This window comes from Canis lupus, chromosome 11, assembly GCF_011100685.1.
Source record: "Canis lupus familiaris isolate Mischka breed German Shepherd chromosome 11, alternate assembly UU_Cfam_GSD_1.0, whole genome shotgun sequence".
NCBI lineage: Eukaryota > Metazoa > Chordata > Mammalia > Carnivora > Canidae > Canis > Canis lupus.
In genome coordinates this window covers 63,085,386-63,102,621 of record NC_049232.1, presented here as the reverse complement: position 1 = coordinate 63,102,621, position 17,236 = coordinate 63,085,386, and the positions used below count along the sequence as shown (strand labels likewise).

At 37.9% G+C, this 17,236-nt stretch overlaps 1 long non-coding RNA gene across 1 annotated transcript; it reads right to left on the bottom strand.

Moving 5' to 3' along the window:
* Positions 1 to 926: 926 nt before the first annotated feature.
* LOC111098118 lies at positions 927 to 16,348 on the bottom strand. Its single transcript, XR_005367096.1, has 3 exons — positions 16,265 to 16,348; positions 11,014 to 11,104; positions 927 to 1,085 (listed from the first exon to the last, which is right to left on the bottom strand). It is a non-coding gene; the product is annotated as an uncharacterized LOC111098118 (long non-coding RNA).
* Between the last annotated feature and the right edge of the window lie 888 nt (positions 16,349 to 17,236).

Below are 17,236 nucleotides of genomic sequence, written 5' to 3'. Positions count from 1 at the left end.
GTCTTTGGGGCTAGAAACCATAGCTGGCTTTTTGTTGAAGTCATGTTTATTTGTTAATTAGTTTATTATCATTTATCCTGTAGTATTCATTGGAAAGCAATTATATGCCGAGCCCTACCTAGGTCAGGCTGTGTCTGCCCTCAGGAGGTTACTAGGAGAAACAAGTAACTGTGATGTCCTGGCATTGGAGCAGGCTCCAGGAAGGCAGTGAGGCTTGATTAACTCTGGGTCAGGTGGGAGCTGGACACAGGGACTCAGCATCTTTTCAACTCTATCTCTCTTCTACAGCTGGTTATCTAATCTATGTATTGGCCAAAATTCTGCAAATTGTATTAGAATGTTATCTTGTCATAAAGGAAACTGAATAAATTAATACAACTCTGAGCTTTTCTGAGGAAAATTTATTTAGAGCATTTAAAAAACATGTTTTTTAAACTTTAAGTGGAAAGTGTGGGTTCCTTTTTCTTGGACCCATGTTTATTATTTCTGGTTTTGCAATATATGCCTGCTTATGTTTTACAGACTTGTTGCATTATATATTAATTAGGAAGAGCCCCAGGACCCAAAGTGTTTGAAGTTTAGATAGTAATTGTCCCACTGATACATCTTTTCTTGTGTATTTATTGTGACATGAAATTGGTTTTATAGTTTCTACCTTACATATAACCTAGTTATATATATAATTGTATATGGACATATATGTAATTATATAAAATTAATAGAATTGACTACATGAAGATTTCATAACCTCATCATGTAAGAACAATGTAAACAGAATAACAAGCATGCAACCAACTGGAAAATATTTCCAACATGTGACAAATTTAATATCCTTAACATATAAATTACTCACAAATTGGAAAGAAAACCATTATGATCTAATTAAGCAGAAGCATAAAAGGGTTATACAGAAAATTCATGGAAAAAGTACAATTAGTAATGCTTATTATGTGCCCAGGTGTTTTATTACTTGCTTAATAGATTGACTTTTAACCCTGATGTCAATTATGAGATGTCTCTGATCAAGTTACTTAATCTTCTTGTGCTTCATTTTCCCTCTTCTATGTACATGTCTAGGAATTTTTCTGTGAAAGATGTAAAGAAGTTGCTGAGTTGTATAAATTGTATATTTTAAATTTAATAGATCCTACCAAAATTCTATACACATTTTCATGTCAACATACATTCCTATGAACACTGTTTGAGATGACCAATTTCCCCGGCCCCAAGACAACACTTAACAGGCTCTATAATTCCTTTTTGGCCATTGTGGTGAGCAAATCACTTCTGTCTCTCAAGAATTCAACTCCTGCTGAGCATCTTTTCATGTGCTTCATGGCCATTTGTGTATCCTCTTTGGAGAAAGGTCTATTCAATTCCTTTGCCCATTTTTAAATTGGAGTATTTTTTGTTGTTGAATTCTAGGTGTTCTCTATATATTCTTTTTTTTTTTAAAAAAAAGATTTTATTTACTTATTCATGAGAGACAGAGAGAGAGAGAGAGAGGCAGAGACACAGGCAGAGGGAGAAGCAGGCTTCATGCAGGGAGCCTGACATGGGACTTGATCCGGGGTCTCCAGGATCAGGCCCTGGGCTGAAGGCAGACACTAAACCACTGAGCCACCCAGGTTGCCCCTGTTCTCTCTATATATTCTGATTGTTAATCCTTTATCAGATATATAATCTTGAAATATTTTCTCCTATTCTGTGAGTTGCCTTTTAGTTATATTAATAGTATCTGTCTTAGTCTTATTTGGGCCACAATAACAAAATACTGTAAATGGGATAGTTTATAAAGAAAATAAATTTATTTCCCATAGTTCTGGAGGCTGAGGAGTCCAAGATCAAGGTACTGGAAGATTCAGTGCATGGTTAGAGCTTACTTCCTGGTTCATAGATGGCAGTCTTTTCACTGTGTCTTCACATGGTGGAAAGGATGAGAGCTCTCTCTGGAGTCCCTTATAAGGACTGTAATCTCATTCAAGAGGGCTCTTCCCTGATGCCCTAATCACCACTCAGAGGCCCCACCTCCTCATGCCATCACCTTAGGGGTTCAGATTTCCACCTGTGAGTTTTAAGGGGACACGGACATTCAGAACATGGTAGTATACTTTGATGCACAAAGCTGTTTAATCTTCATGAAGTCCAATCTATTTTTCCTTTTGTAGCCTGTGCCTTTGGTGTCGTGTCCAAGAAAGCATTGCCATATCCAATGTCCTGAAGGTTTCCCTATGTTTTCTTCCAAAAGTTTTATAGTTTTAGATCTTAAGTTTAGGTCTTTGATCCATTTTGAATCAAATTTGTATATGGTGTTATGGAGGGGCCAATTTCCTTCTTTTGCATATGGATACTAGATGTTCATTTTTATTACATTTGATAATTTTCCATTATTCCAAAACCCCTTGAAGAGCACTGACTTATAATCCTTTATATCTCTTATAGTACCATGCATTTAACATGAGCTCAGTGCACTTTAAAAAAAATAAATGCCTCGTGGCTGCTGACTATTGAATTGAGAATATTACTCTGCACCTTATTTGTGGGACCAGCTCATAATAGGCATTTAAAAATGTTTATTGAATTATGGAATTGAATACATACTTATTCTAAGGGATTTCATTGTCAAAGAAAAAAATTTTTCAATTAAGTGATATTGACAGGATTGGAGAATGAGAATTTTTGTAAATGTCATATTACACAATACATATACATTAAGAGAATGATATAAATACCTCAAAATAATGTACATAGCCAGTTTCAAAGCACATACTCAACTTCTACTTTGAAGATGGTGAATTAAAACAAAGAATTTGCTATTTTGTCTCTCCTCCAAATCTTTTAGAAATAATCCAATTAAAAGAAAAGCCATAAGAACTCTGGAAAACCAAAAAGGGTGATGTAATTGTTACACAAAAATGTTCCCAGGGAGCAAGGCTTGTTGGCACCTCACATCCTTGTATAGTCACCTCCCACACTGAAGCTGGACTTTAACTAGTAGATCAGTGAGAGTGATGCTGTACCATTTGGATCTAAGCTGTTAAAAGTCCTGTCAACTTCCTCTTTCACACTTATAGGGAAGGAAAACAGCTTTTTTCCTCTATCCATCTTAAGTTCATCGGCTGGGGCCCTGCAGATTAGACTCACTAAAGACAGATTAACAGGAGAAAAATGGAAGATGTTAATTTTATTAACACCTGCATTGCTTATATACATAGGAGAACTCAGTGATGAGTAACTCAAAGAGGTGGTTAGAATTTGGGCTTATATAGCGTCTTAGCAAAACACAATAAATTCGTAGAGAAGTGACAAGATAAAGGAAAAAAGTTGTAGGCTTCTTAAGGTGGGAAGGTCAATATTTGGGGGAAACTAATGGAGTAAGGTTTGTTTGTGCAGGTCCATTTCAGTGTTGGCTTTCTGGTGTGTGTTTTTTTTTTTTTTTTTTTTTTTTCATAGCTATAAAACTTCTCTGGGAGAGAGGAGTTATGGCGGTCCTCATTTCTCAGAAGTTCCTGCTTTTAGTCAGATAAGGGAGGCTCTGGGTAGACTTCTTTCTGCATCTGTCAACTCCCATTTGCCTCCAGCTCAAAATAATCCTTATGCCAAAGTGGCATATTTTGGGGTGGCATATTCTGGTCCCCTACACACTCTTGGAAGCTGGCAGTATGTGAAAAGGTCTTTAAGACTTTTTATGATTTTTGCCATAATAACTCTATTTCTAGGTATTATTCCTCAGGAAATATTCAGAAATATGAACTCTTCTTTACAAGTAATATTTACATATCATTGCGAATTATAATAATAAAAATTTGAAGGTGGAAGTAGCCCTACTATTGAATGCTAGAAGAATGGTTCAACAAATTATGTTGTATACATTTGGTAAAATTGCTTAGTCATTGAAAATCATGATTTTGGAGCATATTTACTGACAATGAAGTGACTCATTCATTTATTCATTCATTCTGCAAATATGTGTGAATAATGTGTTCAGGCACTATTACAGATACTGGGTTTTCATAGTGAACAGAACTCTCTTATGGAACAGCTATTCCTCTGGAATAGTCATTTAGGAGAGGACAGAAAATAAATAGGCAAACAAATATGTAAGGTGGTGATAAATACTAAGAAAATCAGAGGAGAGCTACTACTGTTAAAAATGATATAATGACACAATGCTAGGAGATATTTATATTGTAGAATCCCAGTTTTAAAGAAATGAACAATCATTACTACCTCAATAAATACATGTATGTGAAGACAGAATAATGACTTGAAAAAAATTAAAATATTTACAGTGTTTAGCCCAGAATAGTAGAATAACTAGCAGTTTTTGTATATGTTCCCACTTTCCAAAATGTCAATAATGAGCATTTACTTAGGATCAGAAAACTACAACAAATCATTGAAAAATTCATAGAATTGTTTAAAATGAAAATACTAATTTACACATGTTTATTATTAAATTTAATTGCTAAAAGAACATGACATTTGCAGGACACATAAAATGTACAGCATGGAGTGGACCCTAATTTATAGTATGAACTTTGAGTGATAATAATGTGTCCGTGTTGTATCATTGAACATAACAAATGTACAACCATGCTCATAGAGGGAAAAGTGTTAGAGTGGAGGATAGGGGGTATATGGGAATTCTCTGTACTTGCTACTTAATTTTGTTGTGAATTTAAAACTGCTGTAAAAAATGAAGTTTATTTTTAAATGATTTATGAGAGAAAGAGAGAGTGCATGTGTGCACATGCATGAATTGAGAGAGGGGCAGAGGGATAGGTAGAGAGAGAAACCATGTAGACTCCCCACTGGACACAAGGCCCAATATGGGCTCTGTCTCATGACCCATGAAATCATGACCTGAACTGAAATCAGGAGTCAGATGCTTAACCAACTGAGGCGTGCATGTGCCCCCAAAATAAAGTTTATTAATTTGAAAGAGACAGACAGAGAGAGAGAGAACATAGCAGCCATAATGATGTCATGTCAGGCATAGAATTTCTTTGAAGAGGAAATTTTGGAAATCCTCTTTATCTCAGTAAATTTGGTGCAAATCACATTTCTCTTCCTCACAATTCCAGAAGCACAGTTTTTCAGTATCACATGGTAAGCACATTCATTTATAAGGGGCAAACCAATATTTACCAAGCTCATCAAACTGAGATACAAAACCACTGCCTATTTATTATTTAGAATGAGAAAGAGTGCTGTCACGCCAGCTGGGATACATGTGTTGGTATAAGCAACAATTTTTCTGTGTAGGTATGGAAAAATGCTTTATTATCAGAAGATTGGCTGGAGAACCTGCAATTAGAGGAAGTAGTAGCTACTTTTATGATTTGGTTATCAAACGAAGTGTTTCTTAAAGTGTAGGTCCATGGACTTCCTGCATCAAACTCACCAAGGGTGTTGATTAAAGGCAGATTCCTAGACACTAACCTAGATTTACCTTACCAGAATCTCTAGGTATGGACCCAGAAACTGCATTTTTTCATACAGGTTTTATTTATTTATTCATGAGAGAGAGAGAGACAGGCAGAGGGAGAAGCAGGCTCCATGCAGGGAACCCGATGTGGGACTCAATCCCGGGTCTCCAGGATCATACCCTGGGCCGAAGGCAGCGCTAAACTGCTAAGTCACCGGGGCTGCCTGAAACTGCATTTTTAACAAGCATCCAAGGTGGTATTAATGTGCATGCAAGTTTATAAACCACTGGTACTTGGATAAAAGGTAATGATGCCCTTTCTCTGCAATATGGAAGACATTGCTGATGAGAAATTAACAACTTGAGGGTGTTGATGGGACATACTTTTCTCTAAATCTACTCTGAGAACATGGCTAATTTCAAACTCTGAGCCTCTGCTTTTCTCTTAATTCCTTGACTCTGTAACTTCATTTAATTACTGTCAAGTCATCATAGAAAATCATTCCTTTTTTCTTCATATCACTGCCCAGAGTTATAATATTCTTTTTATGTATTCTGTAAGAGGGGTGATTGCATACAATGACCAGTGGCAGTTTGGTGAGTTTCGACAAAAGCGTATATCCATGTAACGAACATTCCAGTTGAAAAGTAGAGTATGCCATCTTCCTAGGAAGTTCATTCGGGTCCCTTTCCATTTTATCCCTGCCCCATCTATCCTGGCAAATCACTAGTGATTTATATCCACACAGGTCAGTTTGGCCTATTCTGAACTTCATAAAGTGATGTATTGATTTTGGGATAAAATAGTTGTTATAAAAGTTGGCACCATTTTTCCAAGTTCTTTCAAGAGAAACTGCTCTAGACAATTCTTAAGAAACTCCAACATATTTCAGTTTTCATTGGTAAAGGTGGAATACCTTAATTAAGATTTCTTTGCCTAGAGATGCATACAGGATCCTGCTGAGAACTTTACAAACTATCTTTCTGTAGGCAGTTAAGCCTTCAGTTAAAACCAGCTTTAATGTATCCAGCTTTAAAATTCTAATGGTAAAAGAGAAAATGCAATTGGAAGAAATTTTTCTGACCCAAAAGAATGGTATGCAGCTTCTGCAAGAATTTGAAGATCAACTTGTTGAAATACCATGAATAGTACTTAGTAAGAAGAAAGTTTGGAGATAGGCAGATATAAACCAGTTGATCCTCACACCGTGGACCACCACCAAGTCTGGTCCCCAATTGAGTCCAAAAGGGATCAGTAACATTTTCCCCAAACTTGGGTTTCACTATACTCTTACACACTTTTGTGTTTTCAGCCCCACACTCGCAGTCCTTATCAGAGCCTAAAGGAATATGACATCGTTTAAGAAATAGTACATCCTTGCTACCATCCATTATCATAATTCCCTCAGTCCCATAACACTTTCTCTGGTCCTTATCACTTTTGCATGCTTTGATTCTGCCAGGGTTTTAACATTTCTGCTACTATATTTGTGGTTCCATGTCCCTCATGGGTAGAATTGTCATTTACCTCCAGCCTTCTGAATGTTCATTCTCTATCCTAGCTTAAAGAGCTTTATGTCATCACTTTAATTTTTTTAAGAATCTCCACATTATCTCCCCACCTTTTATTCCTCACTGGAGCTGCCCAAGGTCATATTTCTGACACTTCCTGATTTTGTCATCTTTTGGAAACTTGTGGATTTGTGCCTATGTTAAAAAAAAATATGTTGAAGTTTAGCTTCCAAAAGTCCTCTGTACACATCTTATCCAACTCAATCTTGCCCTGCTTTGTGTATGTTTTTTTTTAAGATTTTATTTATTTATTATTTATTCATGAGAGACACAGGGAGAGAGAGAGAGAGGCAGAGGGAGAAGCAGACTCCATGCAGGGAGAGCCCAACATGAGACTCGATCCCAAGTCTCCAGAATCACACCCTGGGCTGAAGGTGGTGCTAAACCGCTGAGCCACCCGGGCTGCCCATCCTTGCCCTGCTTTGAAGATGATGTGGCCATGTTCTTCCACGTCCCCGTCCCTTCCACCCCGAAGAATGGCTTCTTCCCATTGGTTGAAATCAGAGCATAATTATTTCTATTAGTTCCTCTGCCCTGTAGGACATGAAATTGTTAGGCAAGTGAAAAACTGCTTTTATCTGAATGAAGTATCCAAATGTTATCTGCATTGTGTCTCGCTCTGCCGATTTTGTGGCTTTCCTCCATGTGGCTCAGCTCTGCTTCCATGAAAACATCGCTTCTGTTCCTCTCTTCTTTCATCTTGATCCAAGTGTTCAGAGCGTCCTCTGAATCTATTGTTATCACAGCCTACAGTGCTGTTCCATCTCCTTCCAACAGGTTTTTGTGCACAGCACACCCTTCCATCACTGTGTTCCCATGGATCTGTTCCATCTTGCCAACTCTCAGTGGTATCTGTGAGGTCTTGTTTGTCACCCTGTGCTAAATATCAAAGTTGCTGTGTTGCTTATGTTCTATGCATGATATCTGGACATCTGCTGCCTACGTTTTCTTTCTGATGTTCTTCCGATTGTTTTCTTATTGAATCACTCGGCACCTCCCTCACTGTTGAAATTCTTCCCAGACCCTCCTTAATGTCATTCATGGAAACCCATTTCAGTTTAATCTAGGTGTTTTTCTCTCCCTTCCCATCTGTTTTCCATTTACAGCCCCTTTGGCCAGAGGAGTTGGTCTCTGACTAAACACATTCTTTTCAGTCTTTGAAAAATTCTCTTCATTCCTAGTCAAATATCCGTCATTCCTACATTTGAAGCTATGGCCCTGAAATAAAAATTTGTACCAAGTGTGTACCTAGTGGTTCACTTTTCATATCATATTTTTGTTCTAAACATTTGTGCCGTTAAGTCTTTTATGTCCCAAATTTCACATCATCTTGAAATGCTCCCATACTCCATCTTGATGGCCTTTCATTTCTCTGTAACTTGGCAGGTGATACTTTTGACCAGCCTCAGCAGGCTTTGCCATGTGCTAGATTTATACTCCATGAAGATAACACCCCTTCTTCCTGCATGACTTGACTGTGTCAATTCAGACATGACCATATCCCTTAAAAGGGGATCCCCAAGTCCCAGTACTTGACTTTTTCTCCATCTCTTTACCATTTCATGTGTCTTTTTCCTTTGTAGGAAAGCATTATTAAATGGTATAGTAGAAAGGAATTTTGCTCTGCTGCTTGTTACTTGGTAGCTAAAGAGGACAAATAAGTGAACTCTACAAGCCTCAGCTTCTTTCTCCTTCAAGTAGGGATTGAATATTGACCTTACAGAGTTATTGTGATGACTTAATAAGACACTATGTATGAAACCACTGTGTAAGGTAAAAGTAGCATAAACATAGGTTTTAAGAATAATCATTGGATTAGTTTTCCTCCACCCTGTAGAGCACATGGAGCATGCATGAGAAGTTGCTCAACATTTGCCCCAAACCCATATTAATTCATTTATTGAGTGCCTCCTGGAAGCCAGATCCTCTATAATGAGAAACAAGGCATGTACACAAAACTTGATGGTGGAGTACTTGGCCAGGAAGAAATTGAATTTGGGAACATTTCCTTCACCAGAAGAATAAAATGGGCATTGTGGGAACCTGTATGCTTCCTATAATCATTTATGTCATGCCTTGTTCTTTGGATTTTAACATTTTATCAAGTGTTTCTGGGCACCCAGAGGTCATTCCAGTGGTGTGCAAGAATCTGCTTATTTGCTAGAACCCAGGGCCTCTACCTTGTGCAGGATCCACCCTAACCTGACTTCATCTGGGAATTTGCCACAGTACACCCTTCTCCATTCTAACCATGATGGGATGGCATGGTTCTCTAGCAAGTTTGTAGGACAAGTATAATAACAACTAACTATGATAATACCAATTGCAATTCACATGTATTGAATACCTGTCATACGTCCATACTCTGTTAGGCTCTTTATATACATCAGTGCTTTTCAACCATTAAAAAATGATTGCTCCCGTAAGAATTACTCCTCATTCTTAGACATGTTTTTCTTAATATCCCTCATATGACATTTTAATACCACAGATACATTGTGTATTTGTTTAGGTATTGTTTGTAGGTAGGTACTTTTCTGTGATTTATATGTGAAAAGAGTGAGGTTTTTTTCACTTTCTCTCCCAAGAACCAATTTTCACCCCCTCTGAGGGTAATATTACCCCTGTTGAGAATATGTGCGTGTGTATATGTATTCCTTCCCTTCCCTCAATCATTCCCCAAGTAATGTGTAAACTGTTTGCTCAATCCCTGAACCTATTACACAACTATTGACCCCAGGGAAAGAAACCTTAATTTGGAGGTAACAACAAACATTCCATTTAAGGAAAGGCTGCATTTTCTACATAGAGCCCAGCCCCCAGGTCAAGCCTGGACAGACCCCAGCTTGATGAAGTCTTGTGGTCTCTCTCACACACTATTTTCTTTGTGACCTCCTCCCCCAGGACCTTGAATGGATGCTGGACATTCCTCATCAGAAACCTGAGGAGGATACTAAAAAGACAGCCACAATTTTCCTTCTGCTTACTGCCAAGTTTCTTGAGGGCCCAGCTGTTGGGGTAAGATTTTGTAGGATTGTGTGTGTGTGTATATATGTATATATGTATATACACACACACACACACACATATATGTGAGTGTATGTATATTTATATGTATATACATATATACATACACATATATGTATATGTGAGTGTATGTATATACATATACATACACACACTGCAATCTGAGGTGTCAAATGCTGTCTTAGTTTTCTGTGTCAAAGGGCTAGAAAATGTGGAAATGAGGGAAGGCAGTAGAAGGATCAGTGGAGAGAAGGAGAGAGAGGAGAGGTGGGAAGACTAGAGGGATGGGGGTGGGAGGAAGAAAGAAAAGCAAGAGAACATGTAATGGAAGGAGCAAGGGCCTTGCAATCAGACAACTAAACTGGCCACTTTTGACCTCGGGAAAGTTATTTAAACACTCTAGGTCATTAAAGGACTTGTTCTACAGAGTCTATCTTTGTATGTATATCTGGCATACAAAGGGTGCCCGGTTGTGTCAGCATTGTTATTATCATTACATATATATATATTGATAATAAAAGGAACTGGAATCAAATAAGTTTGCAACTCAAGTTTTCTAATCTTAGAAAAGGCTTAAGTGTAGCAATACATTCGGGGCCTCAGAAGCAAAGGATAATGGCAGAGGAGGACATTTCTGGAGTTTCTAAGGGGCCCCCAAAATAGCACTCCTATTTCCTATTCAATTTTTGAACCAATTGAGATCTAAGACTAAGAAGTCACCAGTGGAGGCCAATATATGGCCCTCATTACTGATAAATGCTACTTTACATAAAGAGCTTGGCTTCTATTTTTGAGCAAGTGGAGTTCTCAACACCAAACTCTAGCATTCAGCCAATTTACTCATCAGCCTCAGGCAACGTCAGAACATGGCAGCCTTTCCCATGTATAGAAAAATGCTTCTTTCTATGGGTTCTTTTTCCCTAAGAAAAAGAACAGAAGGAAGAGTTAGTCCATGCATGACTTCTTTCTCCTTCTAAACTCACCAGTCAGGTAAATCAGTTCATCTCCTGGGGGGAGGAATGTGTAAGGAATCAGAAGAGGCCAGCTGTGTTATGCCGGTGGATGTCCTTTGACCTGGACAAGATAAAAGAAGAGGGGATTGAATGTGAGAGTCCCACCTTCTAACTGGCTCATAGTTAGTAATGCAAGGTGACAGAACTAGGAGAATTTAATCAGTCTATAGAACTGGCCCTACGTGGGAGGGAAGGGATACTCTAGTGTGCTTCAAAATGGTTAACAATTAGCTCTCTGGGAAAAAAAATCATACCCCTTTATAAATTTTACTGTTATAAAGGGTGTGTAGCACATAATTTATAAATAGTAATAAAACATACACTACTCTCTTCTAAATTCCATGTAGCCTGTTGATTCTCAGAATGTTTTCACTAATTTTTTGCTGAACTCTTACATTCATAGCCAACCTGTGGTTGCAATTTAACCATGATTTGACGAGTGGAGTAATCTCCACCATCCAGATAACAATAAATGTAAATAACTCACAAGCATAGATAATAGTTAAATGTAGTAAGATTATTAAAAACTGATGAGTTTGCGTGTTTATGACCTTTATTTTTAATGTAAATTGTTTTATATAATATAAATTTTAATAATGGCAGTGTTTAACAGTCTAACTTGTGAAAAGCCTGAAAATTTATTAGTCAGGACACCACTAAGGGATATCCCAGAGTCTGAATTATGTTCGGCCACCCCTAGGGAGATACTGGGATACCACAGGGTGGAGCCAGGGGCCGGCTGGCTGTGGGGATTGCCAGGCAGAAAGGAAATCAGCCACCAGGGGGCAGTGTGGTTCCAGGTGGTCCCTTATGAGGGAGCGAGACCTCAGTCTGTGGTTACTGGGGAATAAGGACAAGCATCACAACTGGAGGCAGGAAGGTTGAGACTTGGGACTTCTCTCTGGGTGCTGACCAGGGGACCAATCTGGAAACCAAAACACGTGACCTGATCTGCTGCTGGAGAAGGGGGTCAGGGAAGAATCCTGCTGCCTGCACCCATCTGGCTTCAGGGCAGGGCAGAAAGGCTCACTGCAGACCCCTCTCTGGACAGAAGATGTTACTTGGGGCTCAGGAGCTTGAGCGAGATGGAAATTAGTTACCTAAAATAGGGTTCAGAGCCTGTAGTTGAGAGGGCCAGAGAGGGGAAACCAACACTAGAAGCCAAGCAGAATTTCCTAGTCAGCTAAAAAATTTGAAGCCGTGGGAGACACAAGCAGAATCATAAAAATCAGATTCCCAAACTGCGTTCTTTTCCTTCACACAGGAGTTGCAGTTGGGTTTTTAAGCGGGAGCAAGTCATGTAGCACAGCACATCCGTCAACAGAGGCTCTGATATGATAAATACTTTATATCCTAATTCCATTTCACAGGCTCACAGTCACTTTCTAGAAGCCCCATATAAGGCTTAACTGCCTCTTTTAGGAGTTTGAAAGTGTAGTTTCTTGGTGGCTTACTTTTTCCCTATTTGAAATAAATCTAGCCACCTTAACAGAGCAAACGCAAAACTTGTACCTGGAAAAAAAAAAAATCTCATTTTCTTGCTGATTTAGGCAAAATTGTCTCTAGAATTTTATAATCTATCCAAATCATTTATATAAAGTTTTTTGTTTTTTTCTACACTCACCTGTTAGGAGATTACTTTCTTGTTTTGTTTATAAAGGTCTAGCTTTGTACTGAAACCTGAAAGCCCAGGATTTCAAAAGAGTCGCGTTTATCTCTTTGTTTGCTTCAGGCATGAATTGCTCCTAGCCCACAGGAGAAAAGTCAGTTCATATTGATGTGTGGGCCTTAGGTTAATAGAAGACCAACAATTTTAGTTTGAAACAATAACACCTTGCATTGTTATTTTTAACAGTTTATGAACTGTTAAATTCAGTGATATATTAGAAATAATGGGAAAACAGCAAACTGTGGGTGATTAGTGTCTAGCATAAACTAGTTGAAGTTGCTAAATTATTTATTGCAAACAGTGTATTACGTCTATGTTAAAAAGCTAAGTCATGTTTCATATAGAATAAGAGAAAAGATATCTAAAATAATGAATAGGATCAGTCTATGTACTATTTTATAACTTAAAATATTTTTTATGGTATATAATTTTTAAACATGTGCAGAATAGAGTATAATGAATCCTCAAACTTTGTGAATCTTGTTTCATCTATAACTTTACGGCACCATCGATAGGACGTTTCTAAATACAGAACTTAATAAATACTAATATACCATTACCACATTTAAAAAATCATTATAGTGCGACTGGGTGGCTCAGTGGTTGAGATCTGCCTTTAGCTCAGGTCATGATCCTGGGGTCCTGGGTGGAGTCCCACATAGGCTCCCCACAGGGAGCCTGCTTCTCCCTCTGCCTATGTCTCTGCCTCTCTCTGTCTCTCATGAATAAATAAAATCTTTAAAAAAAATAATTATGAAAGCTCCATAGTATCATCCCATATATGTTCATTGTTTAAATGTCCTCAACTTTCATGTGTGTGTGTGCACCCACATGTGTGCACACTTGGACTTATAAAGATGATACAATATATTGCAGTTGGTTAATATGTCTCAAGTATCTTTTAATCTGTAGATTCTCCTGTCTTTTGTTTTTATAATTTATTAACGATAACATTTTTTGTTAATAAATCACAAATATTTCTCCATTATTCTTTAAGACCTCATAATATTCCATCATGTGGACATTCCATGATTTATTTTCACAAGTTTCTAGTAGGATAATTAACTGTGTCCAATATTCTCCTAACATTCAATTTATTGTGAACAACACCCTAATACATACATCTTTGGAGACTTGCTTGATTGTTTAAGAAAAATAGATAGATACAGAATTCCTGGTTGAAAGAATCAGTGTCTCTCTCTCCAGTACTTTTTCCAATGGTTTACTTCACTTCTAAAGTAAAGGTATGGGCTTGCTTTTGAATTTGATTTGAATTAAAACTCTCCAAAAATTGAGGATTCTTGTAATAAATATTGAAACCATTTCTTTCTATACTAGTAGGGTTCAGAATTTAGTAAACAATCTTTCATTATAGAAGGAGCAGGGAGAGATTTATGGCAAGATTACTATACAGGTGTTCACAGTCAAAGAGCAGGTTAGACTGGAAGGTGTCATATGTCCTCAATGACCCATCCCTCTGGCTTGATGAATCACTTTAGTTTGAACTGAATATGTCACCCTCTTTCATATGATTGATGAAAAACCCTGAGCATGTAAATAGAACGCCTTGGAAAATGTGTTCACTCCTTTGATTGGCCGTGCTCATATTGTGAGGTTACAAGAAAGTCTAGTCTCCTGGAGGGAATGTGAGTAGTTTTACTGCCACAGGATAAGATTCCATAACTTCCTTTGAAAGCTCTCAGGAATTGTGTGTGGGTTTGGATGAATGGGAGGGGGGCGGGGGTAATGATAAAACAGGATCAGCCGTGAATTGGTAGTTTTTGAAGCTAGGTGATAGGTATATGGTAATTCATTCTTCTGTTTTCCCTAATTTGGAGTATGTGTGAAAATTCATGTCCATAATAAAAATTTAGAAGATCTCCAGAGCAATATGGCCAGTCCATGGCCTGTGCCCCTGGGTGGCTCTTTGGGGCTCCAAGCACAGCCCTTGAAGCGAACATGAATAAGATTCTACAATAAATTATTGTAATGGGGTGTTTTTAAAGTAATAACAAGTCCTTGGAGAGATTTCAAATGATATTCCACGCAAGCATGTGCTACCATTCACTTTTATTTCATGCAATAAATGAATCATATAGGAATATTTTACAGGGGAAATTATTGTAGCCCCTTGTCAATGACGCTGGAGGATTCTGCTTTATATCTTCTGTCAAGGAGACCACTCTTACAGTGCAGTCTTTAAAAAAAACCTTCACAATCAGAAAATTCTACTTCCTGTATAATCTGGTTTATAAAAGGTATGAAAATACCTATGGTGGACCAAATTGGAATTCATGAGATAATACTGAATTTTTTTCTTTTAAACTTCTTTAGAAAATCAGGGATGCTCTGGGACCTAACACACAGTAGGCCATCACCTAGAGCAGCTAGAAAATCAGTGTCTAAAAGTTTAAGTGTAGATTAATCCCATGTTCTGATGGAATATATGTGATTTAAAGAATGCTTACATTAGTTATACAGATATTAGATTTTTAGATGCCTCCTCTTAGTAGGCTAAGGACTAGGTGTTGAGAATGCAGAGTCAGATCACTTAACCAATCTCAGTTAGTGATTCTCTGACATTCAGGGAAAAGAGGATATTTCATCTTATGAGTCAGCAACCACTAGCAAGCAGATGGCTGTTTTTTTTCCCTCCCCCACACCCTGACAAACTAGAAAGCTATAACCCTTAATGAGCATAAATTAGATCTTGATTATAAAAGACCTCATTTCATAAAATAATAAAGATTCCATCCCTTCGAGGGATTCTTCATTTTACACATAAGGAAACAAAGAGTGAATGAGGCTTATAAACTCAAGGTTAGATTGAAATCATAGTTTGTTCTGATTTGATTACATCAAATGCCAGAATCTAAAATTTGGTGGCTTCCGTCATCAAATAAGAAAACATTTTATATTCCCTGTGAAAAAATGGATTATATTGTCTGTCACCACCAACAGCTTGTTTCTAAACAAACTAAAACCAATATACACAGTATCATTGCTATTTAGAGTTTGTCGAGAATTGAGGTATAATACATTGGTGAACAGAAGCCATTCTGAGCCTGTCTACACATCTAAGAGCCCGTCTACACATCTCTTCCCAACTCCGAGTTCTGTAACATCATGTGGAGGCCTCAAAATCGCATGGTGGGAGTATTTGCACCACAGAAATTAGCACACACTGCAACCAGGACTTTTTTTTTTTTTTTTTAATTGGGAGAGCCAGTTTGCCAGTACACCACTTGATATACAAGAGATGCTTAATAGTCAAGGCTTTAATATTTATAGTTTCAGCCAACTTGCAAATGATCACGAAGGCTCATTACATCATACTAAGGCACTGATCAAGTCCAAAATCCTCAGTATGCTCTGGCCCTTGCCCATGTCTGGAGCTTCATCTTATGTCATCCTTTTACCTACTCGCTGTTCTTTAGATCCACAGACATGCCTTCATTCCTTTGAAAACTCCTTGTTCCTTCCCCACACTTGGATTTTTTACAGTTTTTTTCTATGCTACAACCCACCTGCTCCTAGTTAACACTTACTTACATGTCCTTCAGCTGAATTTCCACTTCCTCAGGCTAACATTCCTGGACTCCAAGGCTAGGTCACATACAAGAGTTAAAAGTCTTCCTCACACACTCAACCTTAGCCTTATAAGACAGATCACAATCTGTAGCTCTGTACCCATTATGATTGTTTGATTCAGGGTCACCTCCTTCCCTGGGTGGTGACTCCTGTGGGAGGTGGGGCTGTGTCTGGTTTTTCTCCATGTGCTTTCCCTACCAACTAGAAAGCATAGGGCCTTTTAAATTACGTATTTAGAAAATAGTCCAAAGATTCAGAAAAATGTGGAGGATAATGTAATAAGCATCTGTGTACTTTATCAACCAGCTTTCACCTCAGTATTTGCTAGAATTGTTTCACTTTTTATTTAAAGAACAAATACATTAGTGTTCTAAGTAAAACCCTTGTGAATTCTTCTCAATCCCATAGCCGTCTTTTTGTCCCTGGAGAAAACCCTTAACACAAAGGTGATGTATACTCCTCCATTGTTAAGAAGCCATGATTTGCCTGGGAAGGTCCATCTATGGGTATATTTAGAAGAGATATTACTCATCTTTGCCAGCATATGTGGTGGCTGGAAGTGAACAAAAGACCCTTACTAATGAGGATTTATGAATGGCATGCTTCTTAGAAAGGGAACTAATGCCCTGTTTGGGTCAGGATTTCCCAATATGTAGTGTGAATCAACCATTTTATACTGGTTTTTTTTTAAACTCTTTTATAATTTGTTTGAAGTTGTCTAAGTTCTGACATTAGCTTGATTTGTAGACACTTTAAGCTCCATTAACATAAGATGACAAAGAGGGAGTGTTGAGTTGTGGTGAAGAGCTTGAACAGCTGGGGTGAAGTTTATATTAGCTCTGGGATCTAGAGCAGAGCATCCCTGAGCAGCATCGTGGGCATCACTGGGGAACTTGTTAAAAATGCACATTCCTGGCTCGCACCCCAGATCCC